Below are 14,203 nucleotides of genomic sequence, written 5' to 3'. Positions count from 1 at the left end.
CTTTATTTCTTTCCTTCTGTGTATTTATAAATTGGTATTTCTAAAATCATTTAAAAAATCAATCTAAGATGTATTTTCTGTATAAAAGTCTCCTCCGATCCTAAACATGGCATTTAAGTGGTGGAGTGTGACCTTGCCAATACCTCCACCTGACCTGACTCACCAGTCAGTCTTGCCTTGCCCTCTCATATGCCAAACTGTAGAGATATAGCAACAGTGAAGGGTTAGCTGTCAAACAGTAGACCTCACTCAAATGGCCACTTTAGACCGTGTTGAGCGTAATATCTACAAAGAAAGCAAAATCCATACATTGTTTAAATTTTGCTGTAAAATTATAATTTTGAACAGCAGTGCATTGCTTTCTATGCAAGTCTCACACTTGAGATGCTTCCTGTATGTGCTATCCCTAAGTGTGTCATTTGTCATCTGCACCTCACAGTGTATCATCTCAGTCAAAATAGTAATCTTTCATTTTGAAGGAAGAAACTGCAAGAAGCCAAAGCTGGTAAGCAGGGGTAAAGACATTGCTGTTAGAATCAGTTGCGAGATAATACATGCATGTGATGGATATTTTGTTGTGTGTTGGAGAGGGATATATTATAGGCAAGGTTTTAACAATTTCTTTATATCCCAAAGATTTATTGTAAGTTACTGTTGCTTCATGATGTTGTTTTGATGCACAATAAGAAACAAGATTTTTGATCGACACAAAGTTAAGGATGAGTTAATGGAGTGGACATTGAGTGATGTATTAATATATAGATGAGGAGGGCAAGTGTGTCTATTTACTCAGTTGTAGTATTTAAGGCCTCAGTTTAGTTCATGTGGTATTGTCTCCACATGCATATTTATACAGCTTTTCCTTTAATCAATGCACACTTTTTCTTCTTACTTCATCCTTCAGTCCCTTGCATATTTCCTAAGATTGTGTTGGCATCTCTTCCAACCTTTCTCTTATTCCAAGTATCAAAGTTTCTTCAAAAATAGGTCATTTCTATCTTGTTCTTTCATTTTGTTCATTAATTTGTGTATTGTAATTATCTCTCTCTCTCTCTCTCTCTCTCTCTCTCTCTCTCTCTCTCTCTCTCTCTCTCTCTCTCTCTCTCTCTCTCTCTCTCTCTCTCTCTCTCTCTCTCTCTCTCTCTCTCTCTCTCTCTCTCTCTCTCTCTCTCTCTCTCTCTCTCTCTCTCTCTCTCTCTCTCTCTCTCTCTCTCTCTCTCTCTCTCTCTCTCTCTCTCTCTCTCTCTCTCTCTCTCTCTCTCTCTCTCTCTCTCTCTCTCTCTCCATTGGCAATCCAGCTTTTTAATTTGTTTCTTTTTAGCTCTGGCACCATCTTACATTTAGTTTATATTCATTGTATTCTTTTCAGTTGCTTCACATATTTTCAGTCTGCATATTTGGTGAATGTGTGTGTGTATTTACCTAGTTGTATTGTACAGGATTTGAGTGGGCATCATAGTGTCCTGTCTCCATGTCTCCATTTATCTAATTTTTCCATAAAGTTATGCACATTATGTGTTGTAACAACTTCATTATTCAATGCATTCCACTTCTCCACTGTTCTGTGTGGAAAACTGTATTTTCCAATATCCTTCACACACTGCCTCATCCTGATCTCCTGTACATATCCTCTTGTCCTTTTATCTTCTGTCACCACCACCAGGTCTTCCTTGTCTATCTTTTCAATACCATTGACTATCTTATACATTGTTATTAGGTCCCCTTGTTGTCTTCTATCTTGTAAGGTTGGTAGTCCCATTTCCTTCAGTCATTCTTCATATGTTAGGTCCTTTAGTTCCAGCACCATCTTTGTAGCAATCTTCTGTATCCTTTCTAATCTTCTTATATCCATTTTAGAGCTCAGAAACCACACCACTGCTGCATATTCCAAGTTTGAATGTATCATGCTTGTGGTGATTTTTTTCATCATATCTTTGTCCATGTATTGAAATGCCACTCTTATATTAGTCAACATTTTATATGATAATCCAAATATCTTGCTTATGTGTTTTTCATGGCTCAGATTCTCCCTTATAATCACTCCCAGATCTCTTTCCTCTTTACTCTTCATTATTTGTTCCTCTCCTATCAAATACTTTGTTACCGGTCTTCTTATGCTCTTTCCTAGTTCCATTACATGACATTTCTTGGCATTAAATTCCAATTTTCACTTCTTACTCCACTCATAGATTTTGTTTATATCTTCCTTTAATAGCAGACAGTCCTCCCTGGTTTTGATAACTCTTAGCAGATTTGCATCATCAGCAAATAAATTCATATAACTGTTTACCCCAATGTGAATATCATTTACATAAATCTGAAACATAATGGGGGCTAACACTGACCCTTGTGGCACTCTGCTTGTTACTTTACCACAAGATGAGTATGTATCTCTGATAACAGTTCTCATTTCCCTATCCTTCAAATAATCTCTTGTCCATTCTAGCAAAGTTCCTCACAGTCCTCCTATGTTCTCTAGTTTCCAAAGTAGTCTTCCATGAGGGACTTTATCAAAAGCCTTTTTTTTTTATATCCAGGCATACTGTAACCACCCATCCATCTCTGTTTTCCAATCCTCCAATAACTCAGGTAGAAGCTTAATAAGTTTCTTACACATGACTGCCCTGTCCTGAACCCAAATTATCTCTTCGATATGACTTGTTCCTCTTTTAGATACTTAACCCATTTTTCTTTGGCAGTTATTTCACACAACTTCTCTAAAACACTTGTAAGTGACACTGGTCTGTAGTTTTGTGGTTTAGCTGCCTTTCCTCCCTTAAATATCGGTATTACATTAGCTCTCTTCCATTCTAGTGGAACTTTCCCTTTATTTATTGAACTTGTAATCATTTCCCAAATTGGATCCAGTAGTTGCTCTTTACATTCTTTTAACATCCAGCCTGATACACCATCTGGCCCCATTGCTTATCTGACATCCATCTTATCCAATAATCTTCCCATATCCTCCTTGTGCACTGTGAACTCCTGTAATCCTTGGCAATGCAATATCGTATTAGGTTCTGTGAAATCTTCTTCTGCAGTGAACACCATTTTGAAGCTCTCATTCATTATTTCACACCTTTCCTTCTCTGTTTGGTATGTCTTCCCTCCTTTAATTATTTTTTCTGTTGTTTCCTAGTTCTTTGTTTTTCCATTTATAAACTTGTAGAAAAGTTTGGGTTCGTCTTTGTTTTTATTCACCACATCTTTCTCAGAGTTTCTTTCTTCCTCTCTCCTTACTCTAATATATTCATTTCCTGCATCCCTGTACTGCCATCTGTCATTGTCATTTCTCTGTTTTATGAGTCTTCCAAGCTTTATCTTTTGTCTTTTTAACTTCTATGCATCTAGCATTGTACCGAGCATGTATTTTTTTCTTAACTCTATAAAAAGATACAAAGTTTTTTACTCCTTTATTATATTTCTCTAAGGATATTTCATATTTCCCTTGTATTGTCTTTCCGTACATAATATTACTCCACTCAGTATCAGCAAAAAAATCATTAATTTATCAAAATCCACTCTTGCATAATTTAATCTCTCTCCTTTGTAGTCATCTCTAACTTATCCCATCCTCCTCATGTATTTGCATCTCTAATGTCACATGATCACTTCTTCCCATTGGGCTAAGGTATTTTGTGATTAGAGGGAGCTCTGGTTTCTTTGTGAATATTACGTCAAGCAACAATGGTTCTTCTTCCTCCCTGTACCTTGTTAACTCTTCTACCCACTGATCCATTGTATTAACTAAAGTCAACTGTAACATCTTGCTCCACTGTCCAGCATTATCAATTACTTCCATCTCTCTCCCCAGTTTACTTTTTTTACAGTTAAAGTCTCCAACCAAAAGTATTTTTCTATCTCTTCTTATCATATTATCGAGGCATTTAATCACCTCTCTTTGCATATCTTTGTTCTTCAGTTACTCATGTGTTTGTGGTAGGTGGCACATATGTAACTATAATTCTTCTCTTCTTCAATTCTTCTGTTTTGATTGTTACTCCCATTATTTCCACTTTTCCTCTCCATATTGCATATCCTCCACACATATATTATCATGAACCATTATAAGCTCTCCTCCTCCCCCGGTATCCTTTAGTATCCTTCCTGTCTCTCCTGCAGGTACTATATCCCTCCTTTTTAAAGTTAACATGGATCTCCTCTCTTAGTTTTGTTTCAACGATGCACATTACATCCAGCTTTTTCTCTTTCAAATACAGGCAACCCCCGTTTAACGAAGGGGTTACGTTCCTGAAAACACTTGTTGTTAAATTTCGTCAAGCGAACCGATTATAACAAGTTTAACTCCTGACTTGAACTTCCACTGAGAGTAAGCAAAGCGAGAGTGCATCATAGTACGGTGAAAGGTTTAATGAAAGTAAAAATTATTAAGTTTAACATTTAGGCAGTTAAATTTAATTTAAGTCATTATAATGTACACTAATGTATGTATGTACGTAGCTTTATAATGTTGATGATCTTAAATTTATGAAGGAGGAGAGTGAAACGGAAAGACACTAACCGGCAACCTGTGGAACGTAAACAAAGGGCGCATCATTGTACCGCATACAAAACTTATGTTCCACATTTCCACAAGGCTTTCCATTTTATCCATTGTAGAGTCATGAGTTCAGGTGGTTCTTTTAGCTTGCAAGGAAGATACAGTCTCACCAGCCTTCTTGATAGTCTGCTGACTTGAAAATAGTAGAGACAGTAGATGGAGTCAAGATGGTGGCCAGCAATGCTATAGTTTTCTCGCCTCTCTCGTGTCTGTGAATAATATCCAGCTTCATTTCGAGAGTAAGAGACTTCCTGGTCTTCTTAGGAATGCTAGGCCACATTGCAAGGAGTTTTGGTGGAAGTTGAGCGAGTGAAGACGAGCTGCTGCTGACGCTGTTATGGGAGTGAGTGGTGCGTGTTGTCCACGAGAGGCTTGATCTTGATCTTTATTCTACAGGTGTCCCAGGATTTCTCCTGAGGCAGGCCTTTGTATTTGTGGCTGCTAGTGTATTCAAAAGCTTGTCGGCTTGCGTGATACGGCAGAGCTTTCAAACTTGGAAAAAATTACCTGGATAAAACTTCATTAAAGCGAGTTTGGTATTCGTTAAATGAGCAGATGGTAGTAAAATGAAAGCTTCGTTGTAGCGAAATTTCGTTGTGTGAACCTTCGTTAAACGGGGGTTGCCTGTAATCCTTAACCTCCAACATGTTTGATAACAACCCATTATGTTAGTATAAGTTACTCTTAATTTCTTGCCTCCTCCATGACCTCCTCTTTCTTCTGTAGGTACCACTTCTTTAGTCTCATATCCAGAACCCCAGTAAAAATTTGTTTTCTCGATCTCCGTCCTTTTTTCATTTTTCCTTAGCTTCATTTCTTAGCATTTTTTCCTTTTCCATCTCTTCTAGGTTCATATCTTTTTTATCCATATTGCCTTGTGTTCAATATCATCGGCCAACTTCCCTTTCCTAGCCATAATTTCCTCTGCAGCCACTTGGGATAACATTCTCTGTCATTGGTCTCCTACCCCCTTCACTGTATCTTCCTAACCTGATCACTTCCTCCACCTCCTGGTCCAGTTCTTGCATGCTGTCTTGAACTTGTTTGATAATAGTTTTGGCCAATTCTTTCTCTCCAATGTTCTCTTGTGAATTTGTTTGGATTTTTCTTTTCTTCATCCAAAAAATCACAAAACTTTTTCTCTTATTCACTGTATCTTGCACAAGAACTTCTTTCTCTTTAATTACTTGTATTACAGTGACTTATGTTTTCCTGAATTTGTCTCTTTACTACCTCTGAAAAGTTTACTTTTTCCTCTTTCTGTTCTTGCATCCATGCATTTCATAGTTCCTTCAGCTTTTTTTTCACCCAATCCACCTTCTACCATGTCCACAATCCCATCCTGTACTTTTACCTGTAAGCTCCTTAAGGAGTTTTTGTTGTCTTAACATGTGGCGTTTAGTACATCATTTTGTTTCTTTATTTCTTGTATCTCCCTCTTTAATCCCTGATTGATTGCATTGACCATCTCAATTTCAGCTCTGTGTTTTCTGTTATCAGTCTGTCCTGTTTGTCCATTAGACTCGACATCACTTACTTCTTGTACCTTAACTCCTTTTCTACGTTGATCAACCTCCTCATACTACCTCTTTCATCCCTAAATCCAGAAAAATCTTTATCCATAATATCCTCAGTCAGTTTCCTTAGTTCAACAGGTGTTTCAATGTACCATAGTTTTTCACACGATGCATATGTTTTGATTCTGTCATGCATCTAGCAGCACTACTCAGTTCCATCTCTCTTTCCTTATTTTTTTTTTTTTTTTTTTTCATCTATATGATCCAAAACTTATTTATTATGGAGACAGGAGAACCTCTGGCGTCCTCCCCCCCTGTACATATGTCTAGGTCAGGCTCCAGATCCTGTTGTAGCCTTTCCCTGTGAGTTGCTCAGAGATGTCTTGACAGAACGGTGTGTCGCAAGTGTGTGTTTCACTGTTTGATCTGCTGCAGTCTCTGACGAGACAGCCAAACGTTACCCTACGGAACGAGCTCAGAGCTCATTAGTTCCGATCTTCGGATAGGCCTGAGACCAGGCACACACCACACACCGGGACAACAAGGTCACAACTCTTCGATTTACATCCCGTACCTACTCACTGCTAGGTGAACAGGGGCTACATGTGAAAGGAGACACACCTAAATATCTCCACCCGGCCGGGGAATCGAACCCTGGTCCTCTGGCTTGTGAAGCCAGCGCTCTAACCACTGAGCTACCGGGTGTGTGTGTGTGTGTGTGTGTGTGTGTGTGTGTGTGTGTGTGTGTGTGTGTGTGTGTGTGTGTGTGTGTGTGTATTTACCTATTTGTGTATTACAGGGCCTGAGCTAAGCTCTCTGTGTCCTGTCTCCTTGTCCATTCCTGTCATATCTCTCTTTCATGTGATTGACACACACCGCATCAACGACATCACTGCTCAGTTTATTCCACTTATCAATGCTACGATGTGGGAAACTGTATTTTCTCACATCATTTAGACAGATGTCTTTTATTAGCTTTTTTCCATGTCCTCGGAGATGATTACTTGTGGTCACCTTTATCAACTCTCTGTCCAGTATGTCAATCTTGTTCACCAATTTATACATAGTTATCATGTCTCCTCTTGTTCTTCTCTCTTCTAATGTGGTCAGCCCCAGCTTCCTCAATCTTTCCTCATAGTCTAACTCCCTGAGTCCTGGTACCATCCTTGTTGCCAGCCTCTGTACCCTTTCTACCTTCTTCACATTTTTCTTCATATGCGGTGACCAGACACAAGCTGCATATTCTAACTGGGGTCTTATTAAGGTACATAATATCTTCTTCATCATTCCTTCATCTAGGTAGTGGAATGCAAGGCCAATATTTTGAAGCATGTTATATGTTTTCAAAAAAATCTTGTTAATGTGTTTCTCCGGTGACAAAGTGTTTTGCACGGTTACTCCTAAGTCTTTTTCCTCATTGGTCTCTTTAATTTTCTCATCACCCAGCCTGTAATCCTAGTTTGGTCTGTATCTACTTCTTCCCATTTTCATAACATGGGTCTTGTCTATATTAAATTCCATCTGCCACTCCTTACTCCACTCATATATTTTATCAAGATCTTCCTGTAACTTGTTACAATCTTCCACATTCCTTACTCTCCTCATAATTTTAGTATTATCCACAAACATATTCATGTAATTGTCAATTCCTACTGGCATATCATTAACATAAATCAAAAACATGATGGGACCAAGCACTGACCCTTGTGGAACTCCACTGGTTACCTTCTTCCACTAGGACTTCCTTCCTCTCACCACTGTTCTCATTTCTCTTCCCACTAAGTAATTTTCCATCCATTTTGCTAGTTTATCATTTACTCCTCCAATCTTGTTTAGTTTCCACATCAGTCTTTTGTGTGGTACTTTATCAAAGGCCTTTCTCAAGTCCAGGTAGATAGCATCCACCCATCCGTCTCTATGTTGTAGTATGTCAGTCACTCTTGAATAAAAACATAATAAATTGGATACGCACGATCTTCCTTTTCTGGAACCAAACTGTCTTTCACTCAGAATGTTTTCACTTTCTAGATACTCACTCCACTTAGCTTTAATTACTTCTTCACATACCTTGCACAATATACTAGTCAACGATACTGGTCTATAATTTAGCGGTTCCATTCTACTACCATTCTTATATATAGGCACAATGTCAGCTCTTTTCCACTCTTTCGGGACTAATCCTGTTCGTATGGAGGTTTCCACAATATCAAATACGGGTTCAACAATTGATCCTTACATTCATTTAGCAACCTCCCAGATATGCCATCAGGCCCCATTGATTTATTAATATCCAGATTGCTTATAATTTTCCTTACATCTTCCTTAGTAACCATGATGTCCTGCATTTGCTTTATTTCCGTAGGCCTTCCTCCCATAAAATGCTCCTCCTTTGTAAACACTTTGCAAAAGTTGTCGTTCAAAATTTCAGCTATATCTCCAGCATCCTCATATACTTCTTCCCCATTTTTTACCCTTTCTATTGCCTCCCTTATATTTAGTTTTCCATTTATGAATTTGTAAAACATTTTTGGGTCACTATCACAGTTTTCCACCACCCTCTGTTCATATTCCTTCTGTGCTGTTCTCCTTACTTCAACATATCTATTCCTTGCTGTTTTGTAAACTTCTCTTGATAATACGTCACTGTTTTCTTAAGTTTCTTCCATGCCTTTTCTTTGTTCTTTTTTGCTTCTTCACAATTTCTATTAAACCACTGTTTATTATTTAAAGTCCTCTTTCTGTAATATGGCACAAACTTTTCACAGCAGAGTTATATAAATCCATAAATTTATCGTATTTCAATTGCATATCCCTTTCCTGGTATACCACGGACCAGTCAATTTCATTAAAGAACTCCCTTATATGGTTATAATTTGCCCTAATATAATTTAATTTTTCCTCCCTCGTTCCACAATCTTATTCGTGCTTAATTCCGTATCCAGCTCAAAGCTTAGGACATCATGATCACTTCTCCCCAAGGGACATTTATGTTCAATTTCCTCTTTTAGAAAGATGCCCCTGGTAAATACCAAATCCAACCTTGCTGCAACATCTTGTCCCCTGCACCTTGTTGGTGATCTCACCCACTGTGTCATCAAGTTATTTGTTGCTACCTTTAACAATTCCTCTGCCCACTCACCACCGTTCACCACTTCGTAGTCTTTCCACACTATTTCTTTACAATTAAAGTCTCCGACTATCATCACTCTATCCTTTCTGATGAGTTCTTGCTTCATTTTGTCTAGAGTATTTCTCATCACCATTTGGTACTGTTCATATTCCCAAGCATTGGTTCTGGGTGGTATGTATACTGTTATAATATTAATGTCCCTCTTGCCATCTGTTATAAGCATACTTATCACTTCCTCATTCTCTTACTATAGTTCACCTCCTTCACTATCAGATCTTCCTTAGTAAGAACCATTATACCACCACCTTCTTTATTTTTTCTATAATTTCTCCATACTTTGTAGTGTTTTACAACAAACCAGTCTAGCTTTATTTCGGGCCTTAGCTTTGTTTCCACTACACACATTATGTCCGGTTTGTTATTTCTTAGGTAATCCATACATTCTAGCCTCTTAGACAGAAATCCATCTATATTCATGTAAGTCACTTGTATTCCATTCCTAGTCTCTTTCTTCCATGTAATGTCTATTCCGTCTGTTTTATCCACCACTTCTTTAGCCTCCCATTTCTCATCCTCCAAAAAAACTTGGTCTTTTCCCCCTCTGTTCTTTCATCATTCCTCTCTTTCACTTCAGGTACAAGCTCTTTCATTTTCATTCGCTCATTCTGTGACATATTTCTTCTTATGTAAATTGTTTTGGTTTCCTCAGAGTCCTTAAGTTTCCAAACCCTCCTCAACAAGGCCTCAGCTGCCACCTGAGACTTTAATTTCAATTTTAACGGTCTATTCTTGCCTTCCTCAAAAGCTCCCAATCTCACACTTTCTTCTACCTCAGCATATAGGTCCTCTTCCTCCACAGAGATCTTATTTAGTAAAGACTTAATCCTGTCATTTTCCTTATTCCTCCTATCCTGCCAGTTTCTGTTAGTTTCCTCCCTCAATCCTGTTATGATCACACATTTTTTCTTTTCGGCAATATCTCTCACCACATACTCATTTTTCTTTAGTGCCTTTACCATTTCACTCTGCATAATCACTTTATTTTCCTCTTCCTGCTTTTTCACTATCTCCCTAAAGAACTTTTGTACCTCCTGATGTTCATGGTTCACTTCTTTCATCCTGGCATCAATTAGATTAAGGCATTCCTCCTTCCTCAAGTCCCCTTCGGATATTTTCATCTCCATATCTAGGAGTTTAGCCTTCATCTCTTCACATTGTTTCCTTAGTTGTTGGTTTTCCTTCTCCATCTCTACTTTTTCCTTTAATAGCTCTTTATTTGCTATTGTTAACAAATAGATCTCTTTTTTGAACAAATCATTCTCGGCTATAACTCTATCCAGTTTTTCTTTTATGGACAAAATATTTAGGAACTCACTTTCCAGTGCCTGGATTCTTGCATCCATATCTAATTTCTCCAGTCCTCTTGGAGTAGTTATAAAACCTTCAAAATCCTTGGGTTGTCTAGTAGCCATGTTTGTTATCGTCAGCTGATTACGGCCAAGACAATCACCGCCCACACTCTCCTCTCAGGGACCACTCTCCATATCCCTCACTTTCAACACTATGCGACAGTAGGACATCAACAGGACACTAACTCAGAGTACCCGGCCCTGTAACACCATAGGTATTTTCCTTCTTCCCGTCGCGGAGACGAGCCATCTCTCTCAGTGTGTGTGTGTGTGTGTATTTACCTAATTGTATTTACCTAATTGTAACATACGGGAAAAGAGCTATGCTCGTGTTGTCCCGTCTCCATATCTATTAATGTCCAGCTTTTTCTTAAAATCATGAATATTCCTTGCGTTGACCACTTCCACGTCTAAACTATTCCATGCTTCCACCCTTCTATGAGGAAGCTATATTTTTCACATCTCTCCTATAAGTGGCCATTTTAGTTTTTCCCATGCCCTCTCGACATTCTTTCATTCCACATACACAGATCTTCCCTATCCATTTTTCCATGCCAATCATCACTCTGTATATTGCTATCAGGTCTCCCCTTTCTCTTCTGTTTTCCAGGGTCGGAAGTTGCATTCTTTCAGTCTGTCTTCATAAGTCAAATCTCTTAAGTCAGGCACCATTTTTGTTGCAGCCCTCTGTACTTTCTCTAGTTTCCTTATGTGTTTCTTTAAGTTCGAGCCCACTGTATTGTTGCATATTCAAGCCTCGGTCTTATCATTGCAGTAATTATTTTCTTCATCATTTCTTCATCTAAATATATGAACGCCACTCTTATGTTCCTCAATAAGTTCAATACTTCTCCAATTATTTTGTTTATATGTCTCTCTGGCGATAGGTCATTGGTAATTGTCACCCCAAGGTCTTTTCTTCATGACTGGTTTTATGTCTTCATTTCCTATCTTGTACATACTCCTGATTCTTCTTTCACTCTTGCCAAACTCTATTTTCTTGCATTTTGTCGTGTTGAACTCCATTTGCCATGTACAGCTCCATTTCCATATTCTGTCCAAGTCTTCCTGGAGTAGTTCGCAATCTTTGTCACATCTCACTTTTCTTAACAATTTTGCATCGTCTGCAAATAGGCTCACATAACTGGACACCCCATCCACCATGTCATTTATGTAGACTAAACATTACTGGTGCCAACACTGATCCCTGTGGAACTCCACTCTCCACCAAGCCCCATTCTGATGGTCTGTCCTTAATTATTGTTCTCATTTCTCTTCCTACCAAAAGTCTTCCATCCATTTTAGTAAACTGCCATGCACTCCTCCTACCATTTCAAGTTTCCAGATCAGTCTCCGTGTGGTACCTTATCAAAGGCCTTTTTTAAATCCAGATATATTCCATCAGCCCAACCATCTCTTTCCTGTATTACATCTATCACCCTCGAATAGTAACATATCAGGTTTGTCGTGCATGAACGCCCTTTTCTAAAACCAAATTGACACTCACAAAGTATGTCATTTTCTCCAAGAAGTCTGTCCATCTATTCTTCACCACCCTCTCACACATCTTAGCTACCACACTTGTAAGTGACACTGGTCTATAGTTCAATGGGTCTCTCTTGTTACCTGATTTATAGATTGGGACAATGTTAGCTCTTTTCCAGTCTTGGGGCACTACACCTTCCTTAATGAGGCATCAATTACTTCACAAACTTTTTCTGCCAGTTGCTCCTGCATTCTCTTAAAATCCATCCTGATACCCCATCAGGTCCCACAGCTTTTCTCACTTCTAAACTCCCCATCATATTCTTGATCTCCTCCACAGTTACTTGAAACTCCTTCATAATCCCTTTCTGTTCCATTACCAGTGGTTTGTCAAAAGCAGTCTCCTTTGTGAATACCTTCCGAAAGCATCCATTCATAGCCTCTGCCATTTCCTGGGATCTTCACTGCATACTCCATTTACTTCTAAACTTTCAATACTTTCTCTATTTTTGATGTTGTTGTTCACATGTCTGTAAAAAGCCTTGGTTGGTCTTTACATTTATCAATTATATCCTTTTCTTGTTTCTTTCTTTCTTCTCTTCTAATCAACACATATTCATTTCTTGCTCTTTTGTAACTTTCCCACTGCTTAATCCGTCTTTTCCTTCTCCACCTCTTCCATGCATCCTCTTTTCTTGTTCTAGCCTTTTCACATCTATCGTTAAACCAGTCCTGCTTTCCAACTTCTCTATGTTGTCTTATTGGTACAAATTTTTCTCACCTTCTTTGTATATTTTTATAAATTCCTTCCACTTTTCATTTGCTCCTTAGCACTCTTGAATTTCATCCAATTTGTCTCTTGAAAGAATTTCTTTAGGTTTCCAAAATCTGTCTTGGCATAATTCCATCTTCCCACTTTATATTCTTCATTTCTTCTAGATTTCTCTTCATCTATCACCTTGAACTCCAAAACTGCATGATCACTCTTTGCTAAAGGGCACTCCACCCTCATCTCCTCAATGACCATTGGCTCTGTACTAAAGACCAAGTCCAGTCTTGACGATGCTCCTCTCCTCCAAACCTAGTATCTTCTTTGACCCACTGAGTTAACACATTTTCCATTGCCAGTGTCAATAGTGTATTTCCCATGTTGTCTCTGATCCTTCCATTGACCAGTCCTCCCAACACACCTCTTTACAATTAAAATCTCCCATCATTATAGTTCGTTCACAGCCACCCAACATTTCTTCCAGACATGTTCCTGTATCACTTATCATTTCTTCATATTCCTGTACTGACCATGCATTTGTCTTAGGTGGTACGTACACCACTATGTAGTGCCTCTTTTTCCTTCATTAGTTTCTGCTCTGATCTTTAGCACTTCTGCCTTTCCCATACCTTCTTTCACTTGATCCACCTTTATATCTTTTTAACCAGCAACATCACTCCTCCTCCCATCTTACCTACTCTATTTCTTTTCCAAACATTATATTTCCTTCTCCAACCATCATCAGGTCTTCTCCTCTCTCAGTTTTGTTTCAGTAAGACCCACAATATCTGGGTTCTTGTCCCTCAAGTAATCGTTGAGTTCTAAAATCCCGATATCACTCCATTTATGTTGGAATACATTACATTCCGCTCATCGTAAGTTTCTTTAGTCCTTTCTTACTGTACTTTTCTGGGTTATGAACCACTTCCTCAGTCTCATATCCAAGATTCTCCAGAAAACTCTTTCTTCTCCTCTTCTGTCCTCTCTTCATTTTTTTCAAAGCCTCCTTTCTCAACTCATTTAACATTTCTCTTTCCTTTTCACCGAGATCTCTTCTCAACCAAATCTTCCTTGTTGTTTCCTGCTGGGCTAGCCTCCATGACTTCTCCACCAATTCATCTACATCCTTTTGTGACTTAAGTTTGATTCTTATTGGCCTCATACCTTCTCTTGTGAACTTTCCAATTCTATGGAAGTCCTCTATTTCTTGTACTAGGTCTTTTCCTCCTCCTGCACCACATTAATGATATTATTTATCACCTTTTTTATGTTTTTCTCTCTCTCCATTTTACTCGGTGTCTTATCCTCCTCCACACCAAATATCACCACATA

At 38.5% G+C, this 14,203-nt stretch overlaps 1 protein-coding gene across 4 annotated transcripts in view; it reads left to right on the top strand.

The window, feature by feature from the left end:
• Positions 1-14,203, top strand: part of LOC123512447 (eukaryotic translation initiation factor 4E type 2-like) — a 174,511-nt gene that overhangs the window by 135,119 nt on the left and 25,189 nt on the right. The window lies entirely within an intron of this gene.

This window comes from Portunus trituberculatus, chromosome 33 (assembly GCF_017591435.1).
Source record: "Portunus trituberculatus isolate SZX2019 chromosome 33, ASM1759143v1, whole genome shotgun sequence".
NCBI classification, from domain to species: domain Eukaryota; kingdom Metazoa; phylum Arthropoda; class Malacostraca; order Decapoda; family Portunidae; genus Portunus; species Portunus trituberculatus.
The sequence above is the reverse complement of the archived record's forward strand: the minus strand, read 5'-3'. Positions and strand labels throughout refer to the sequence as shown.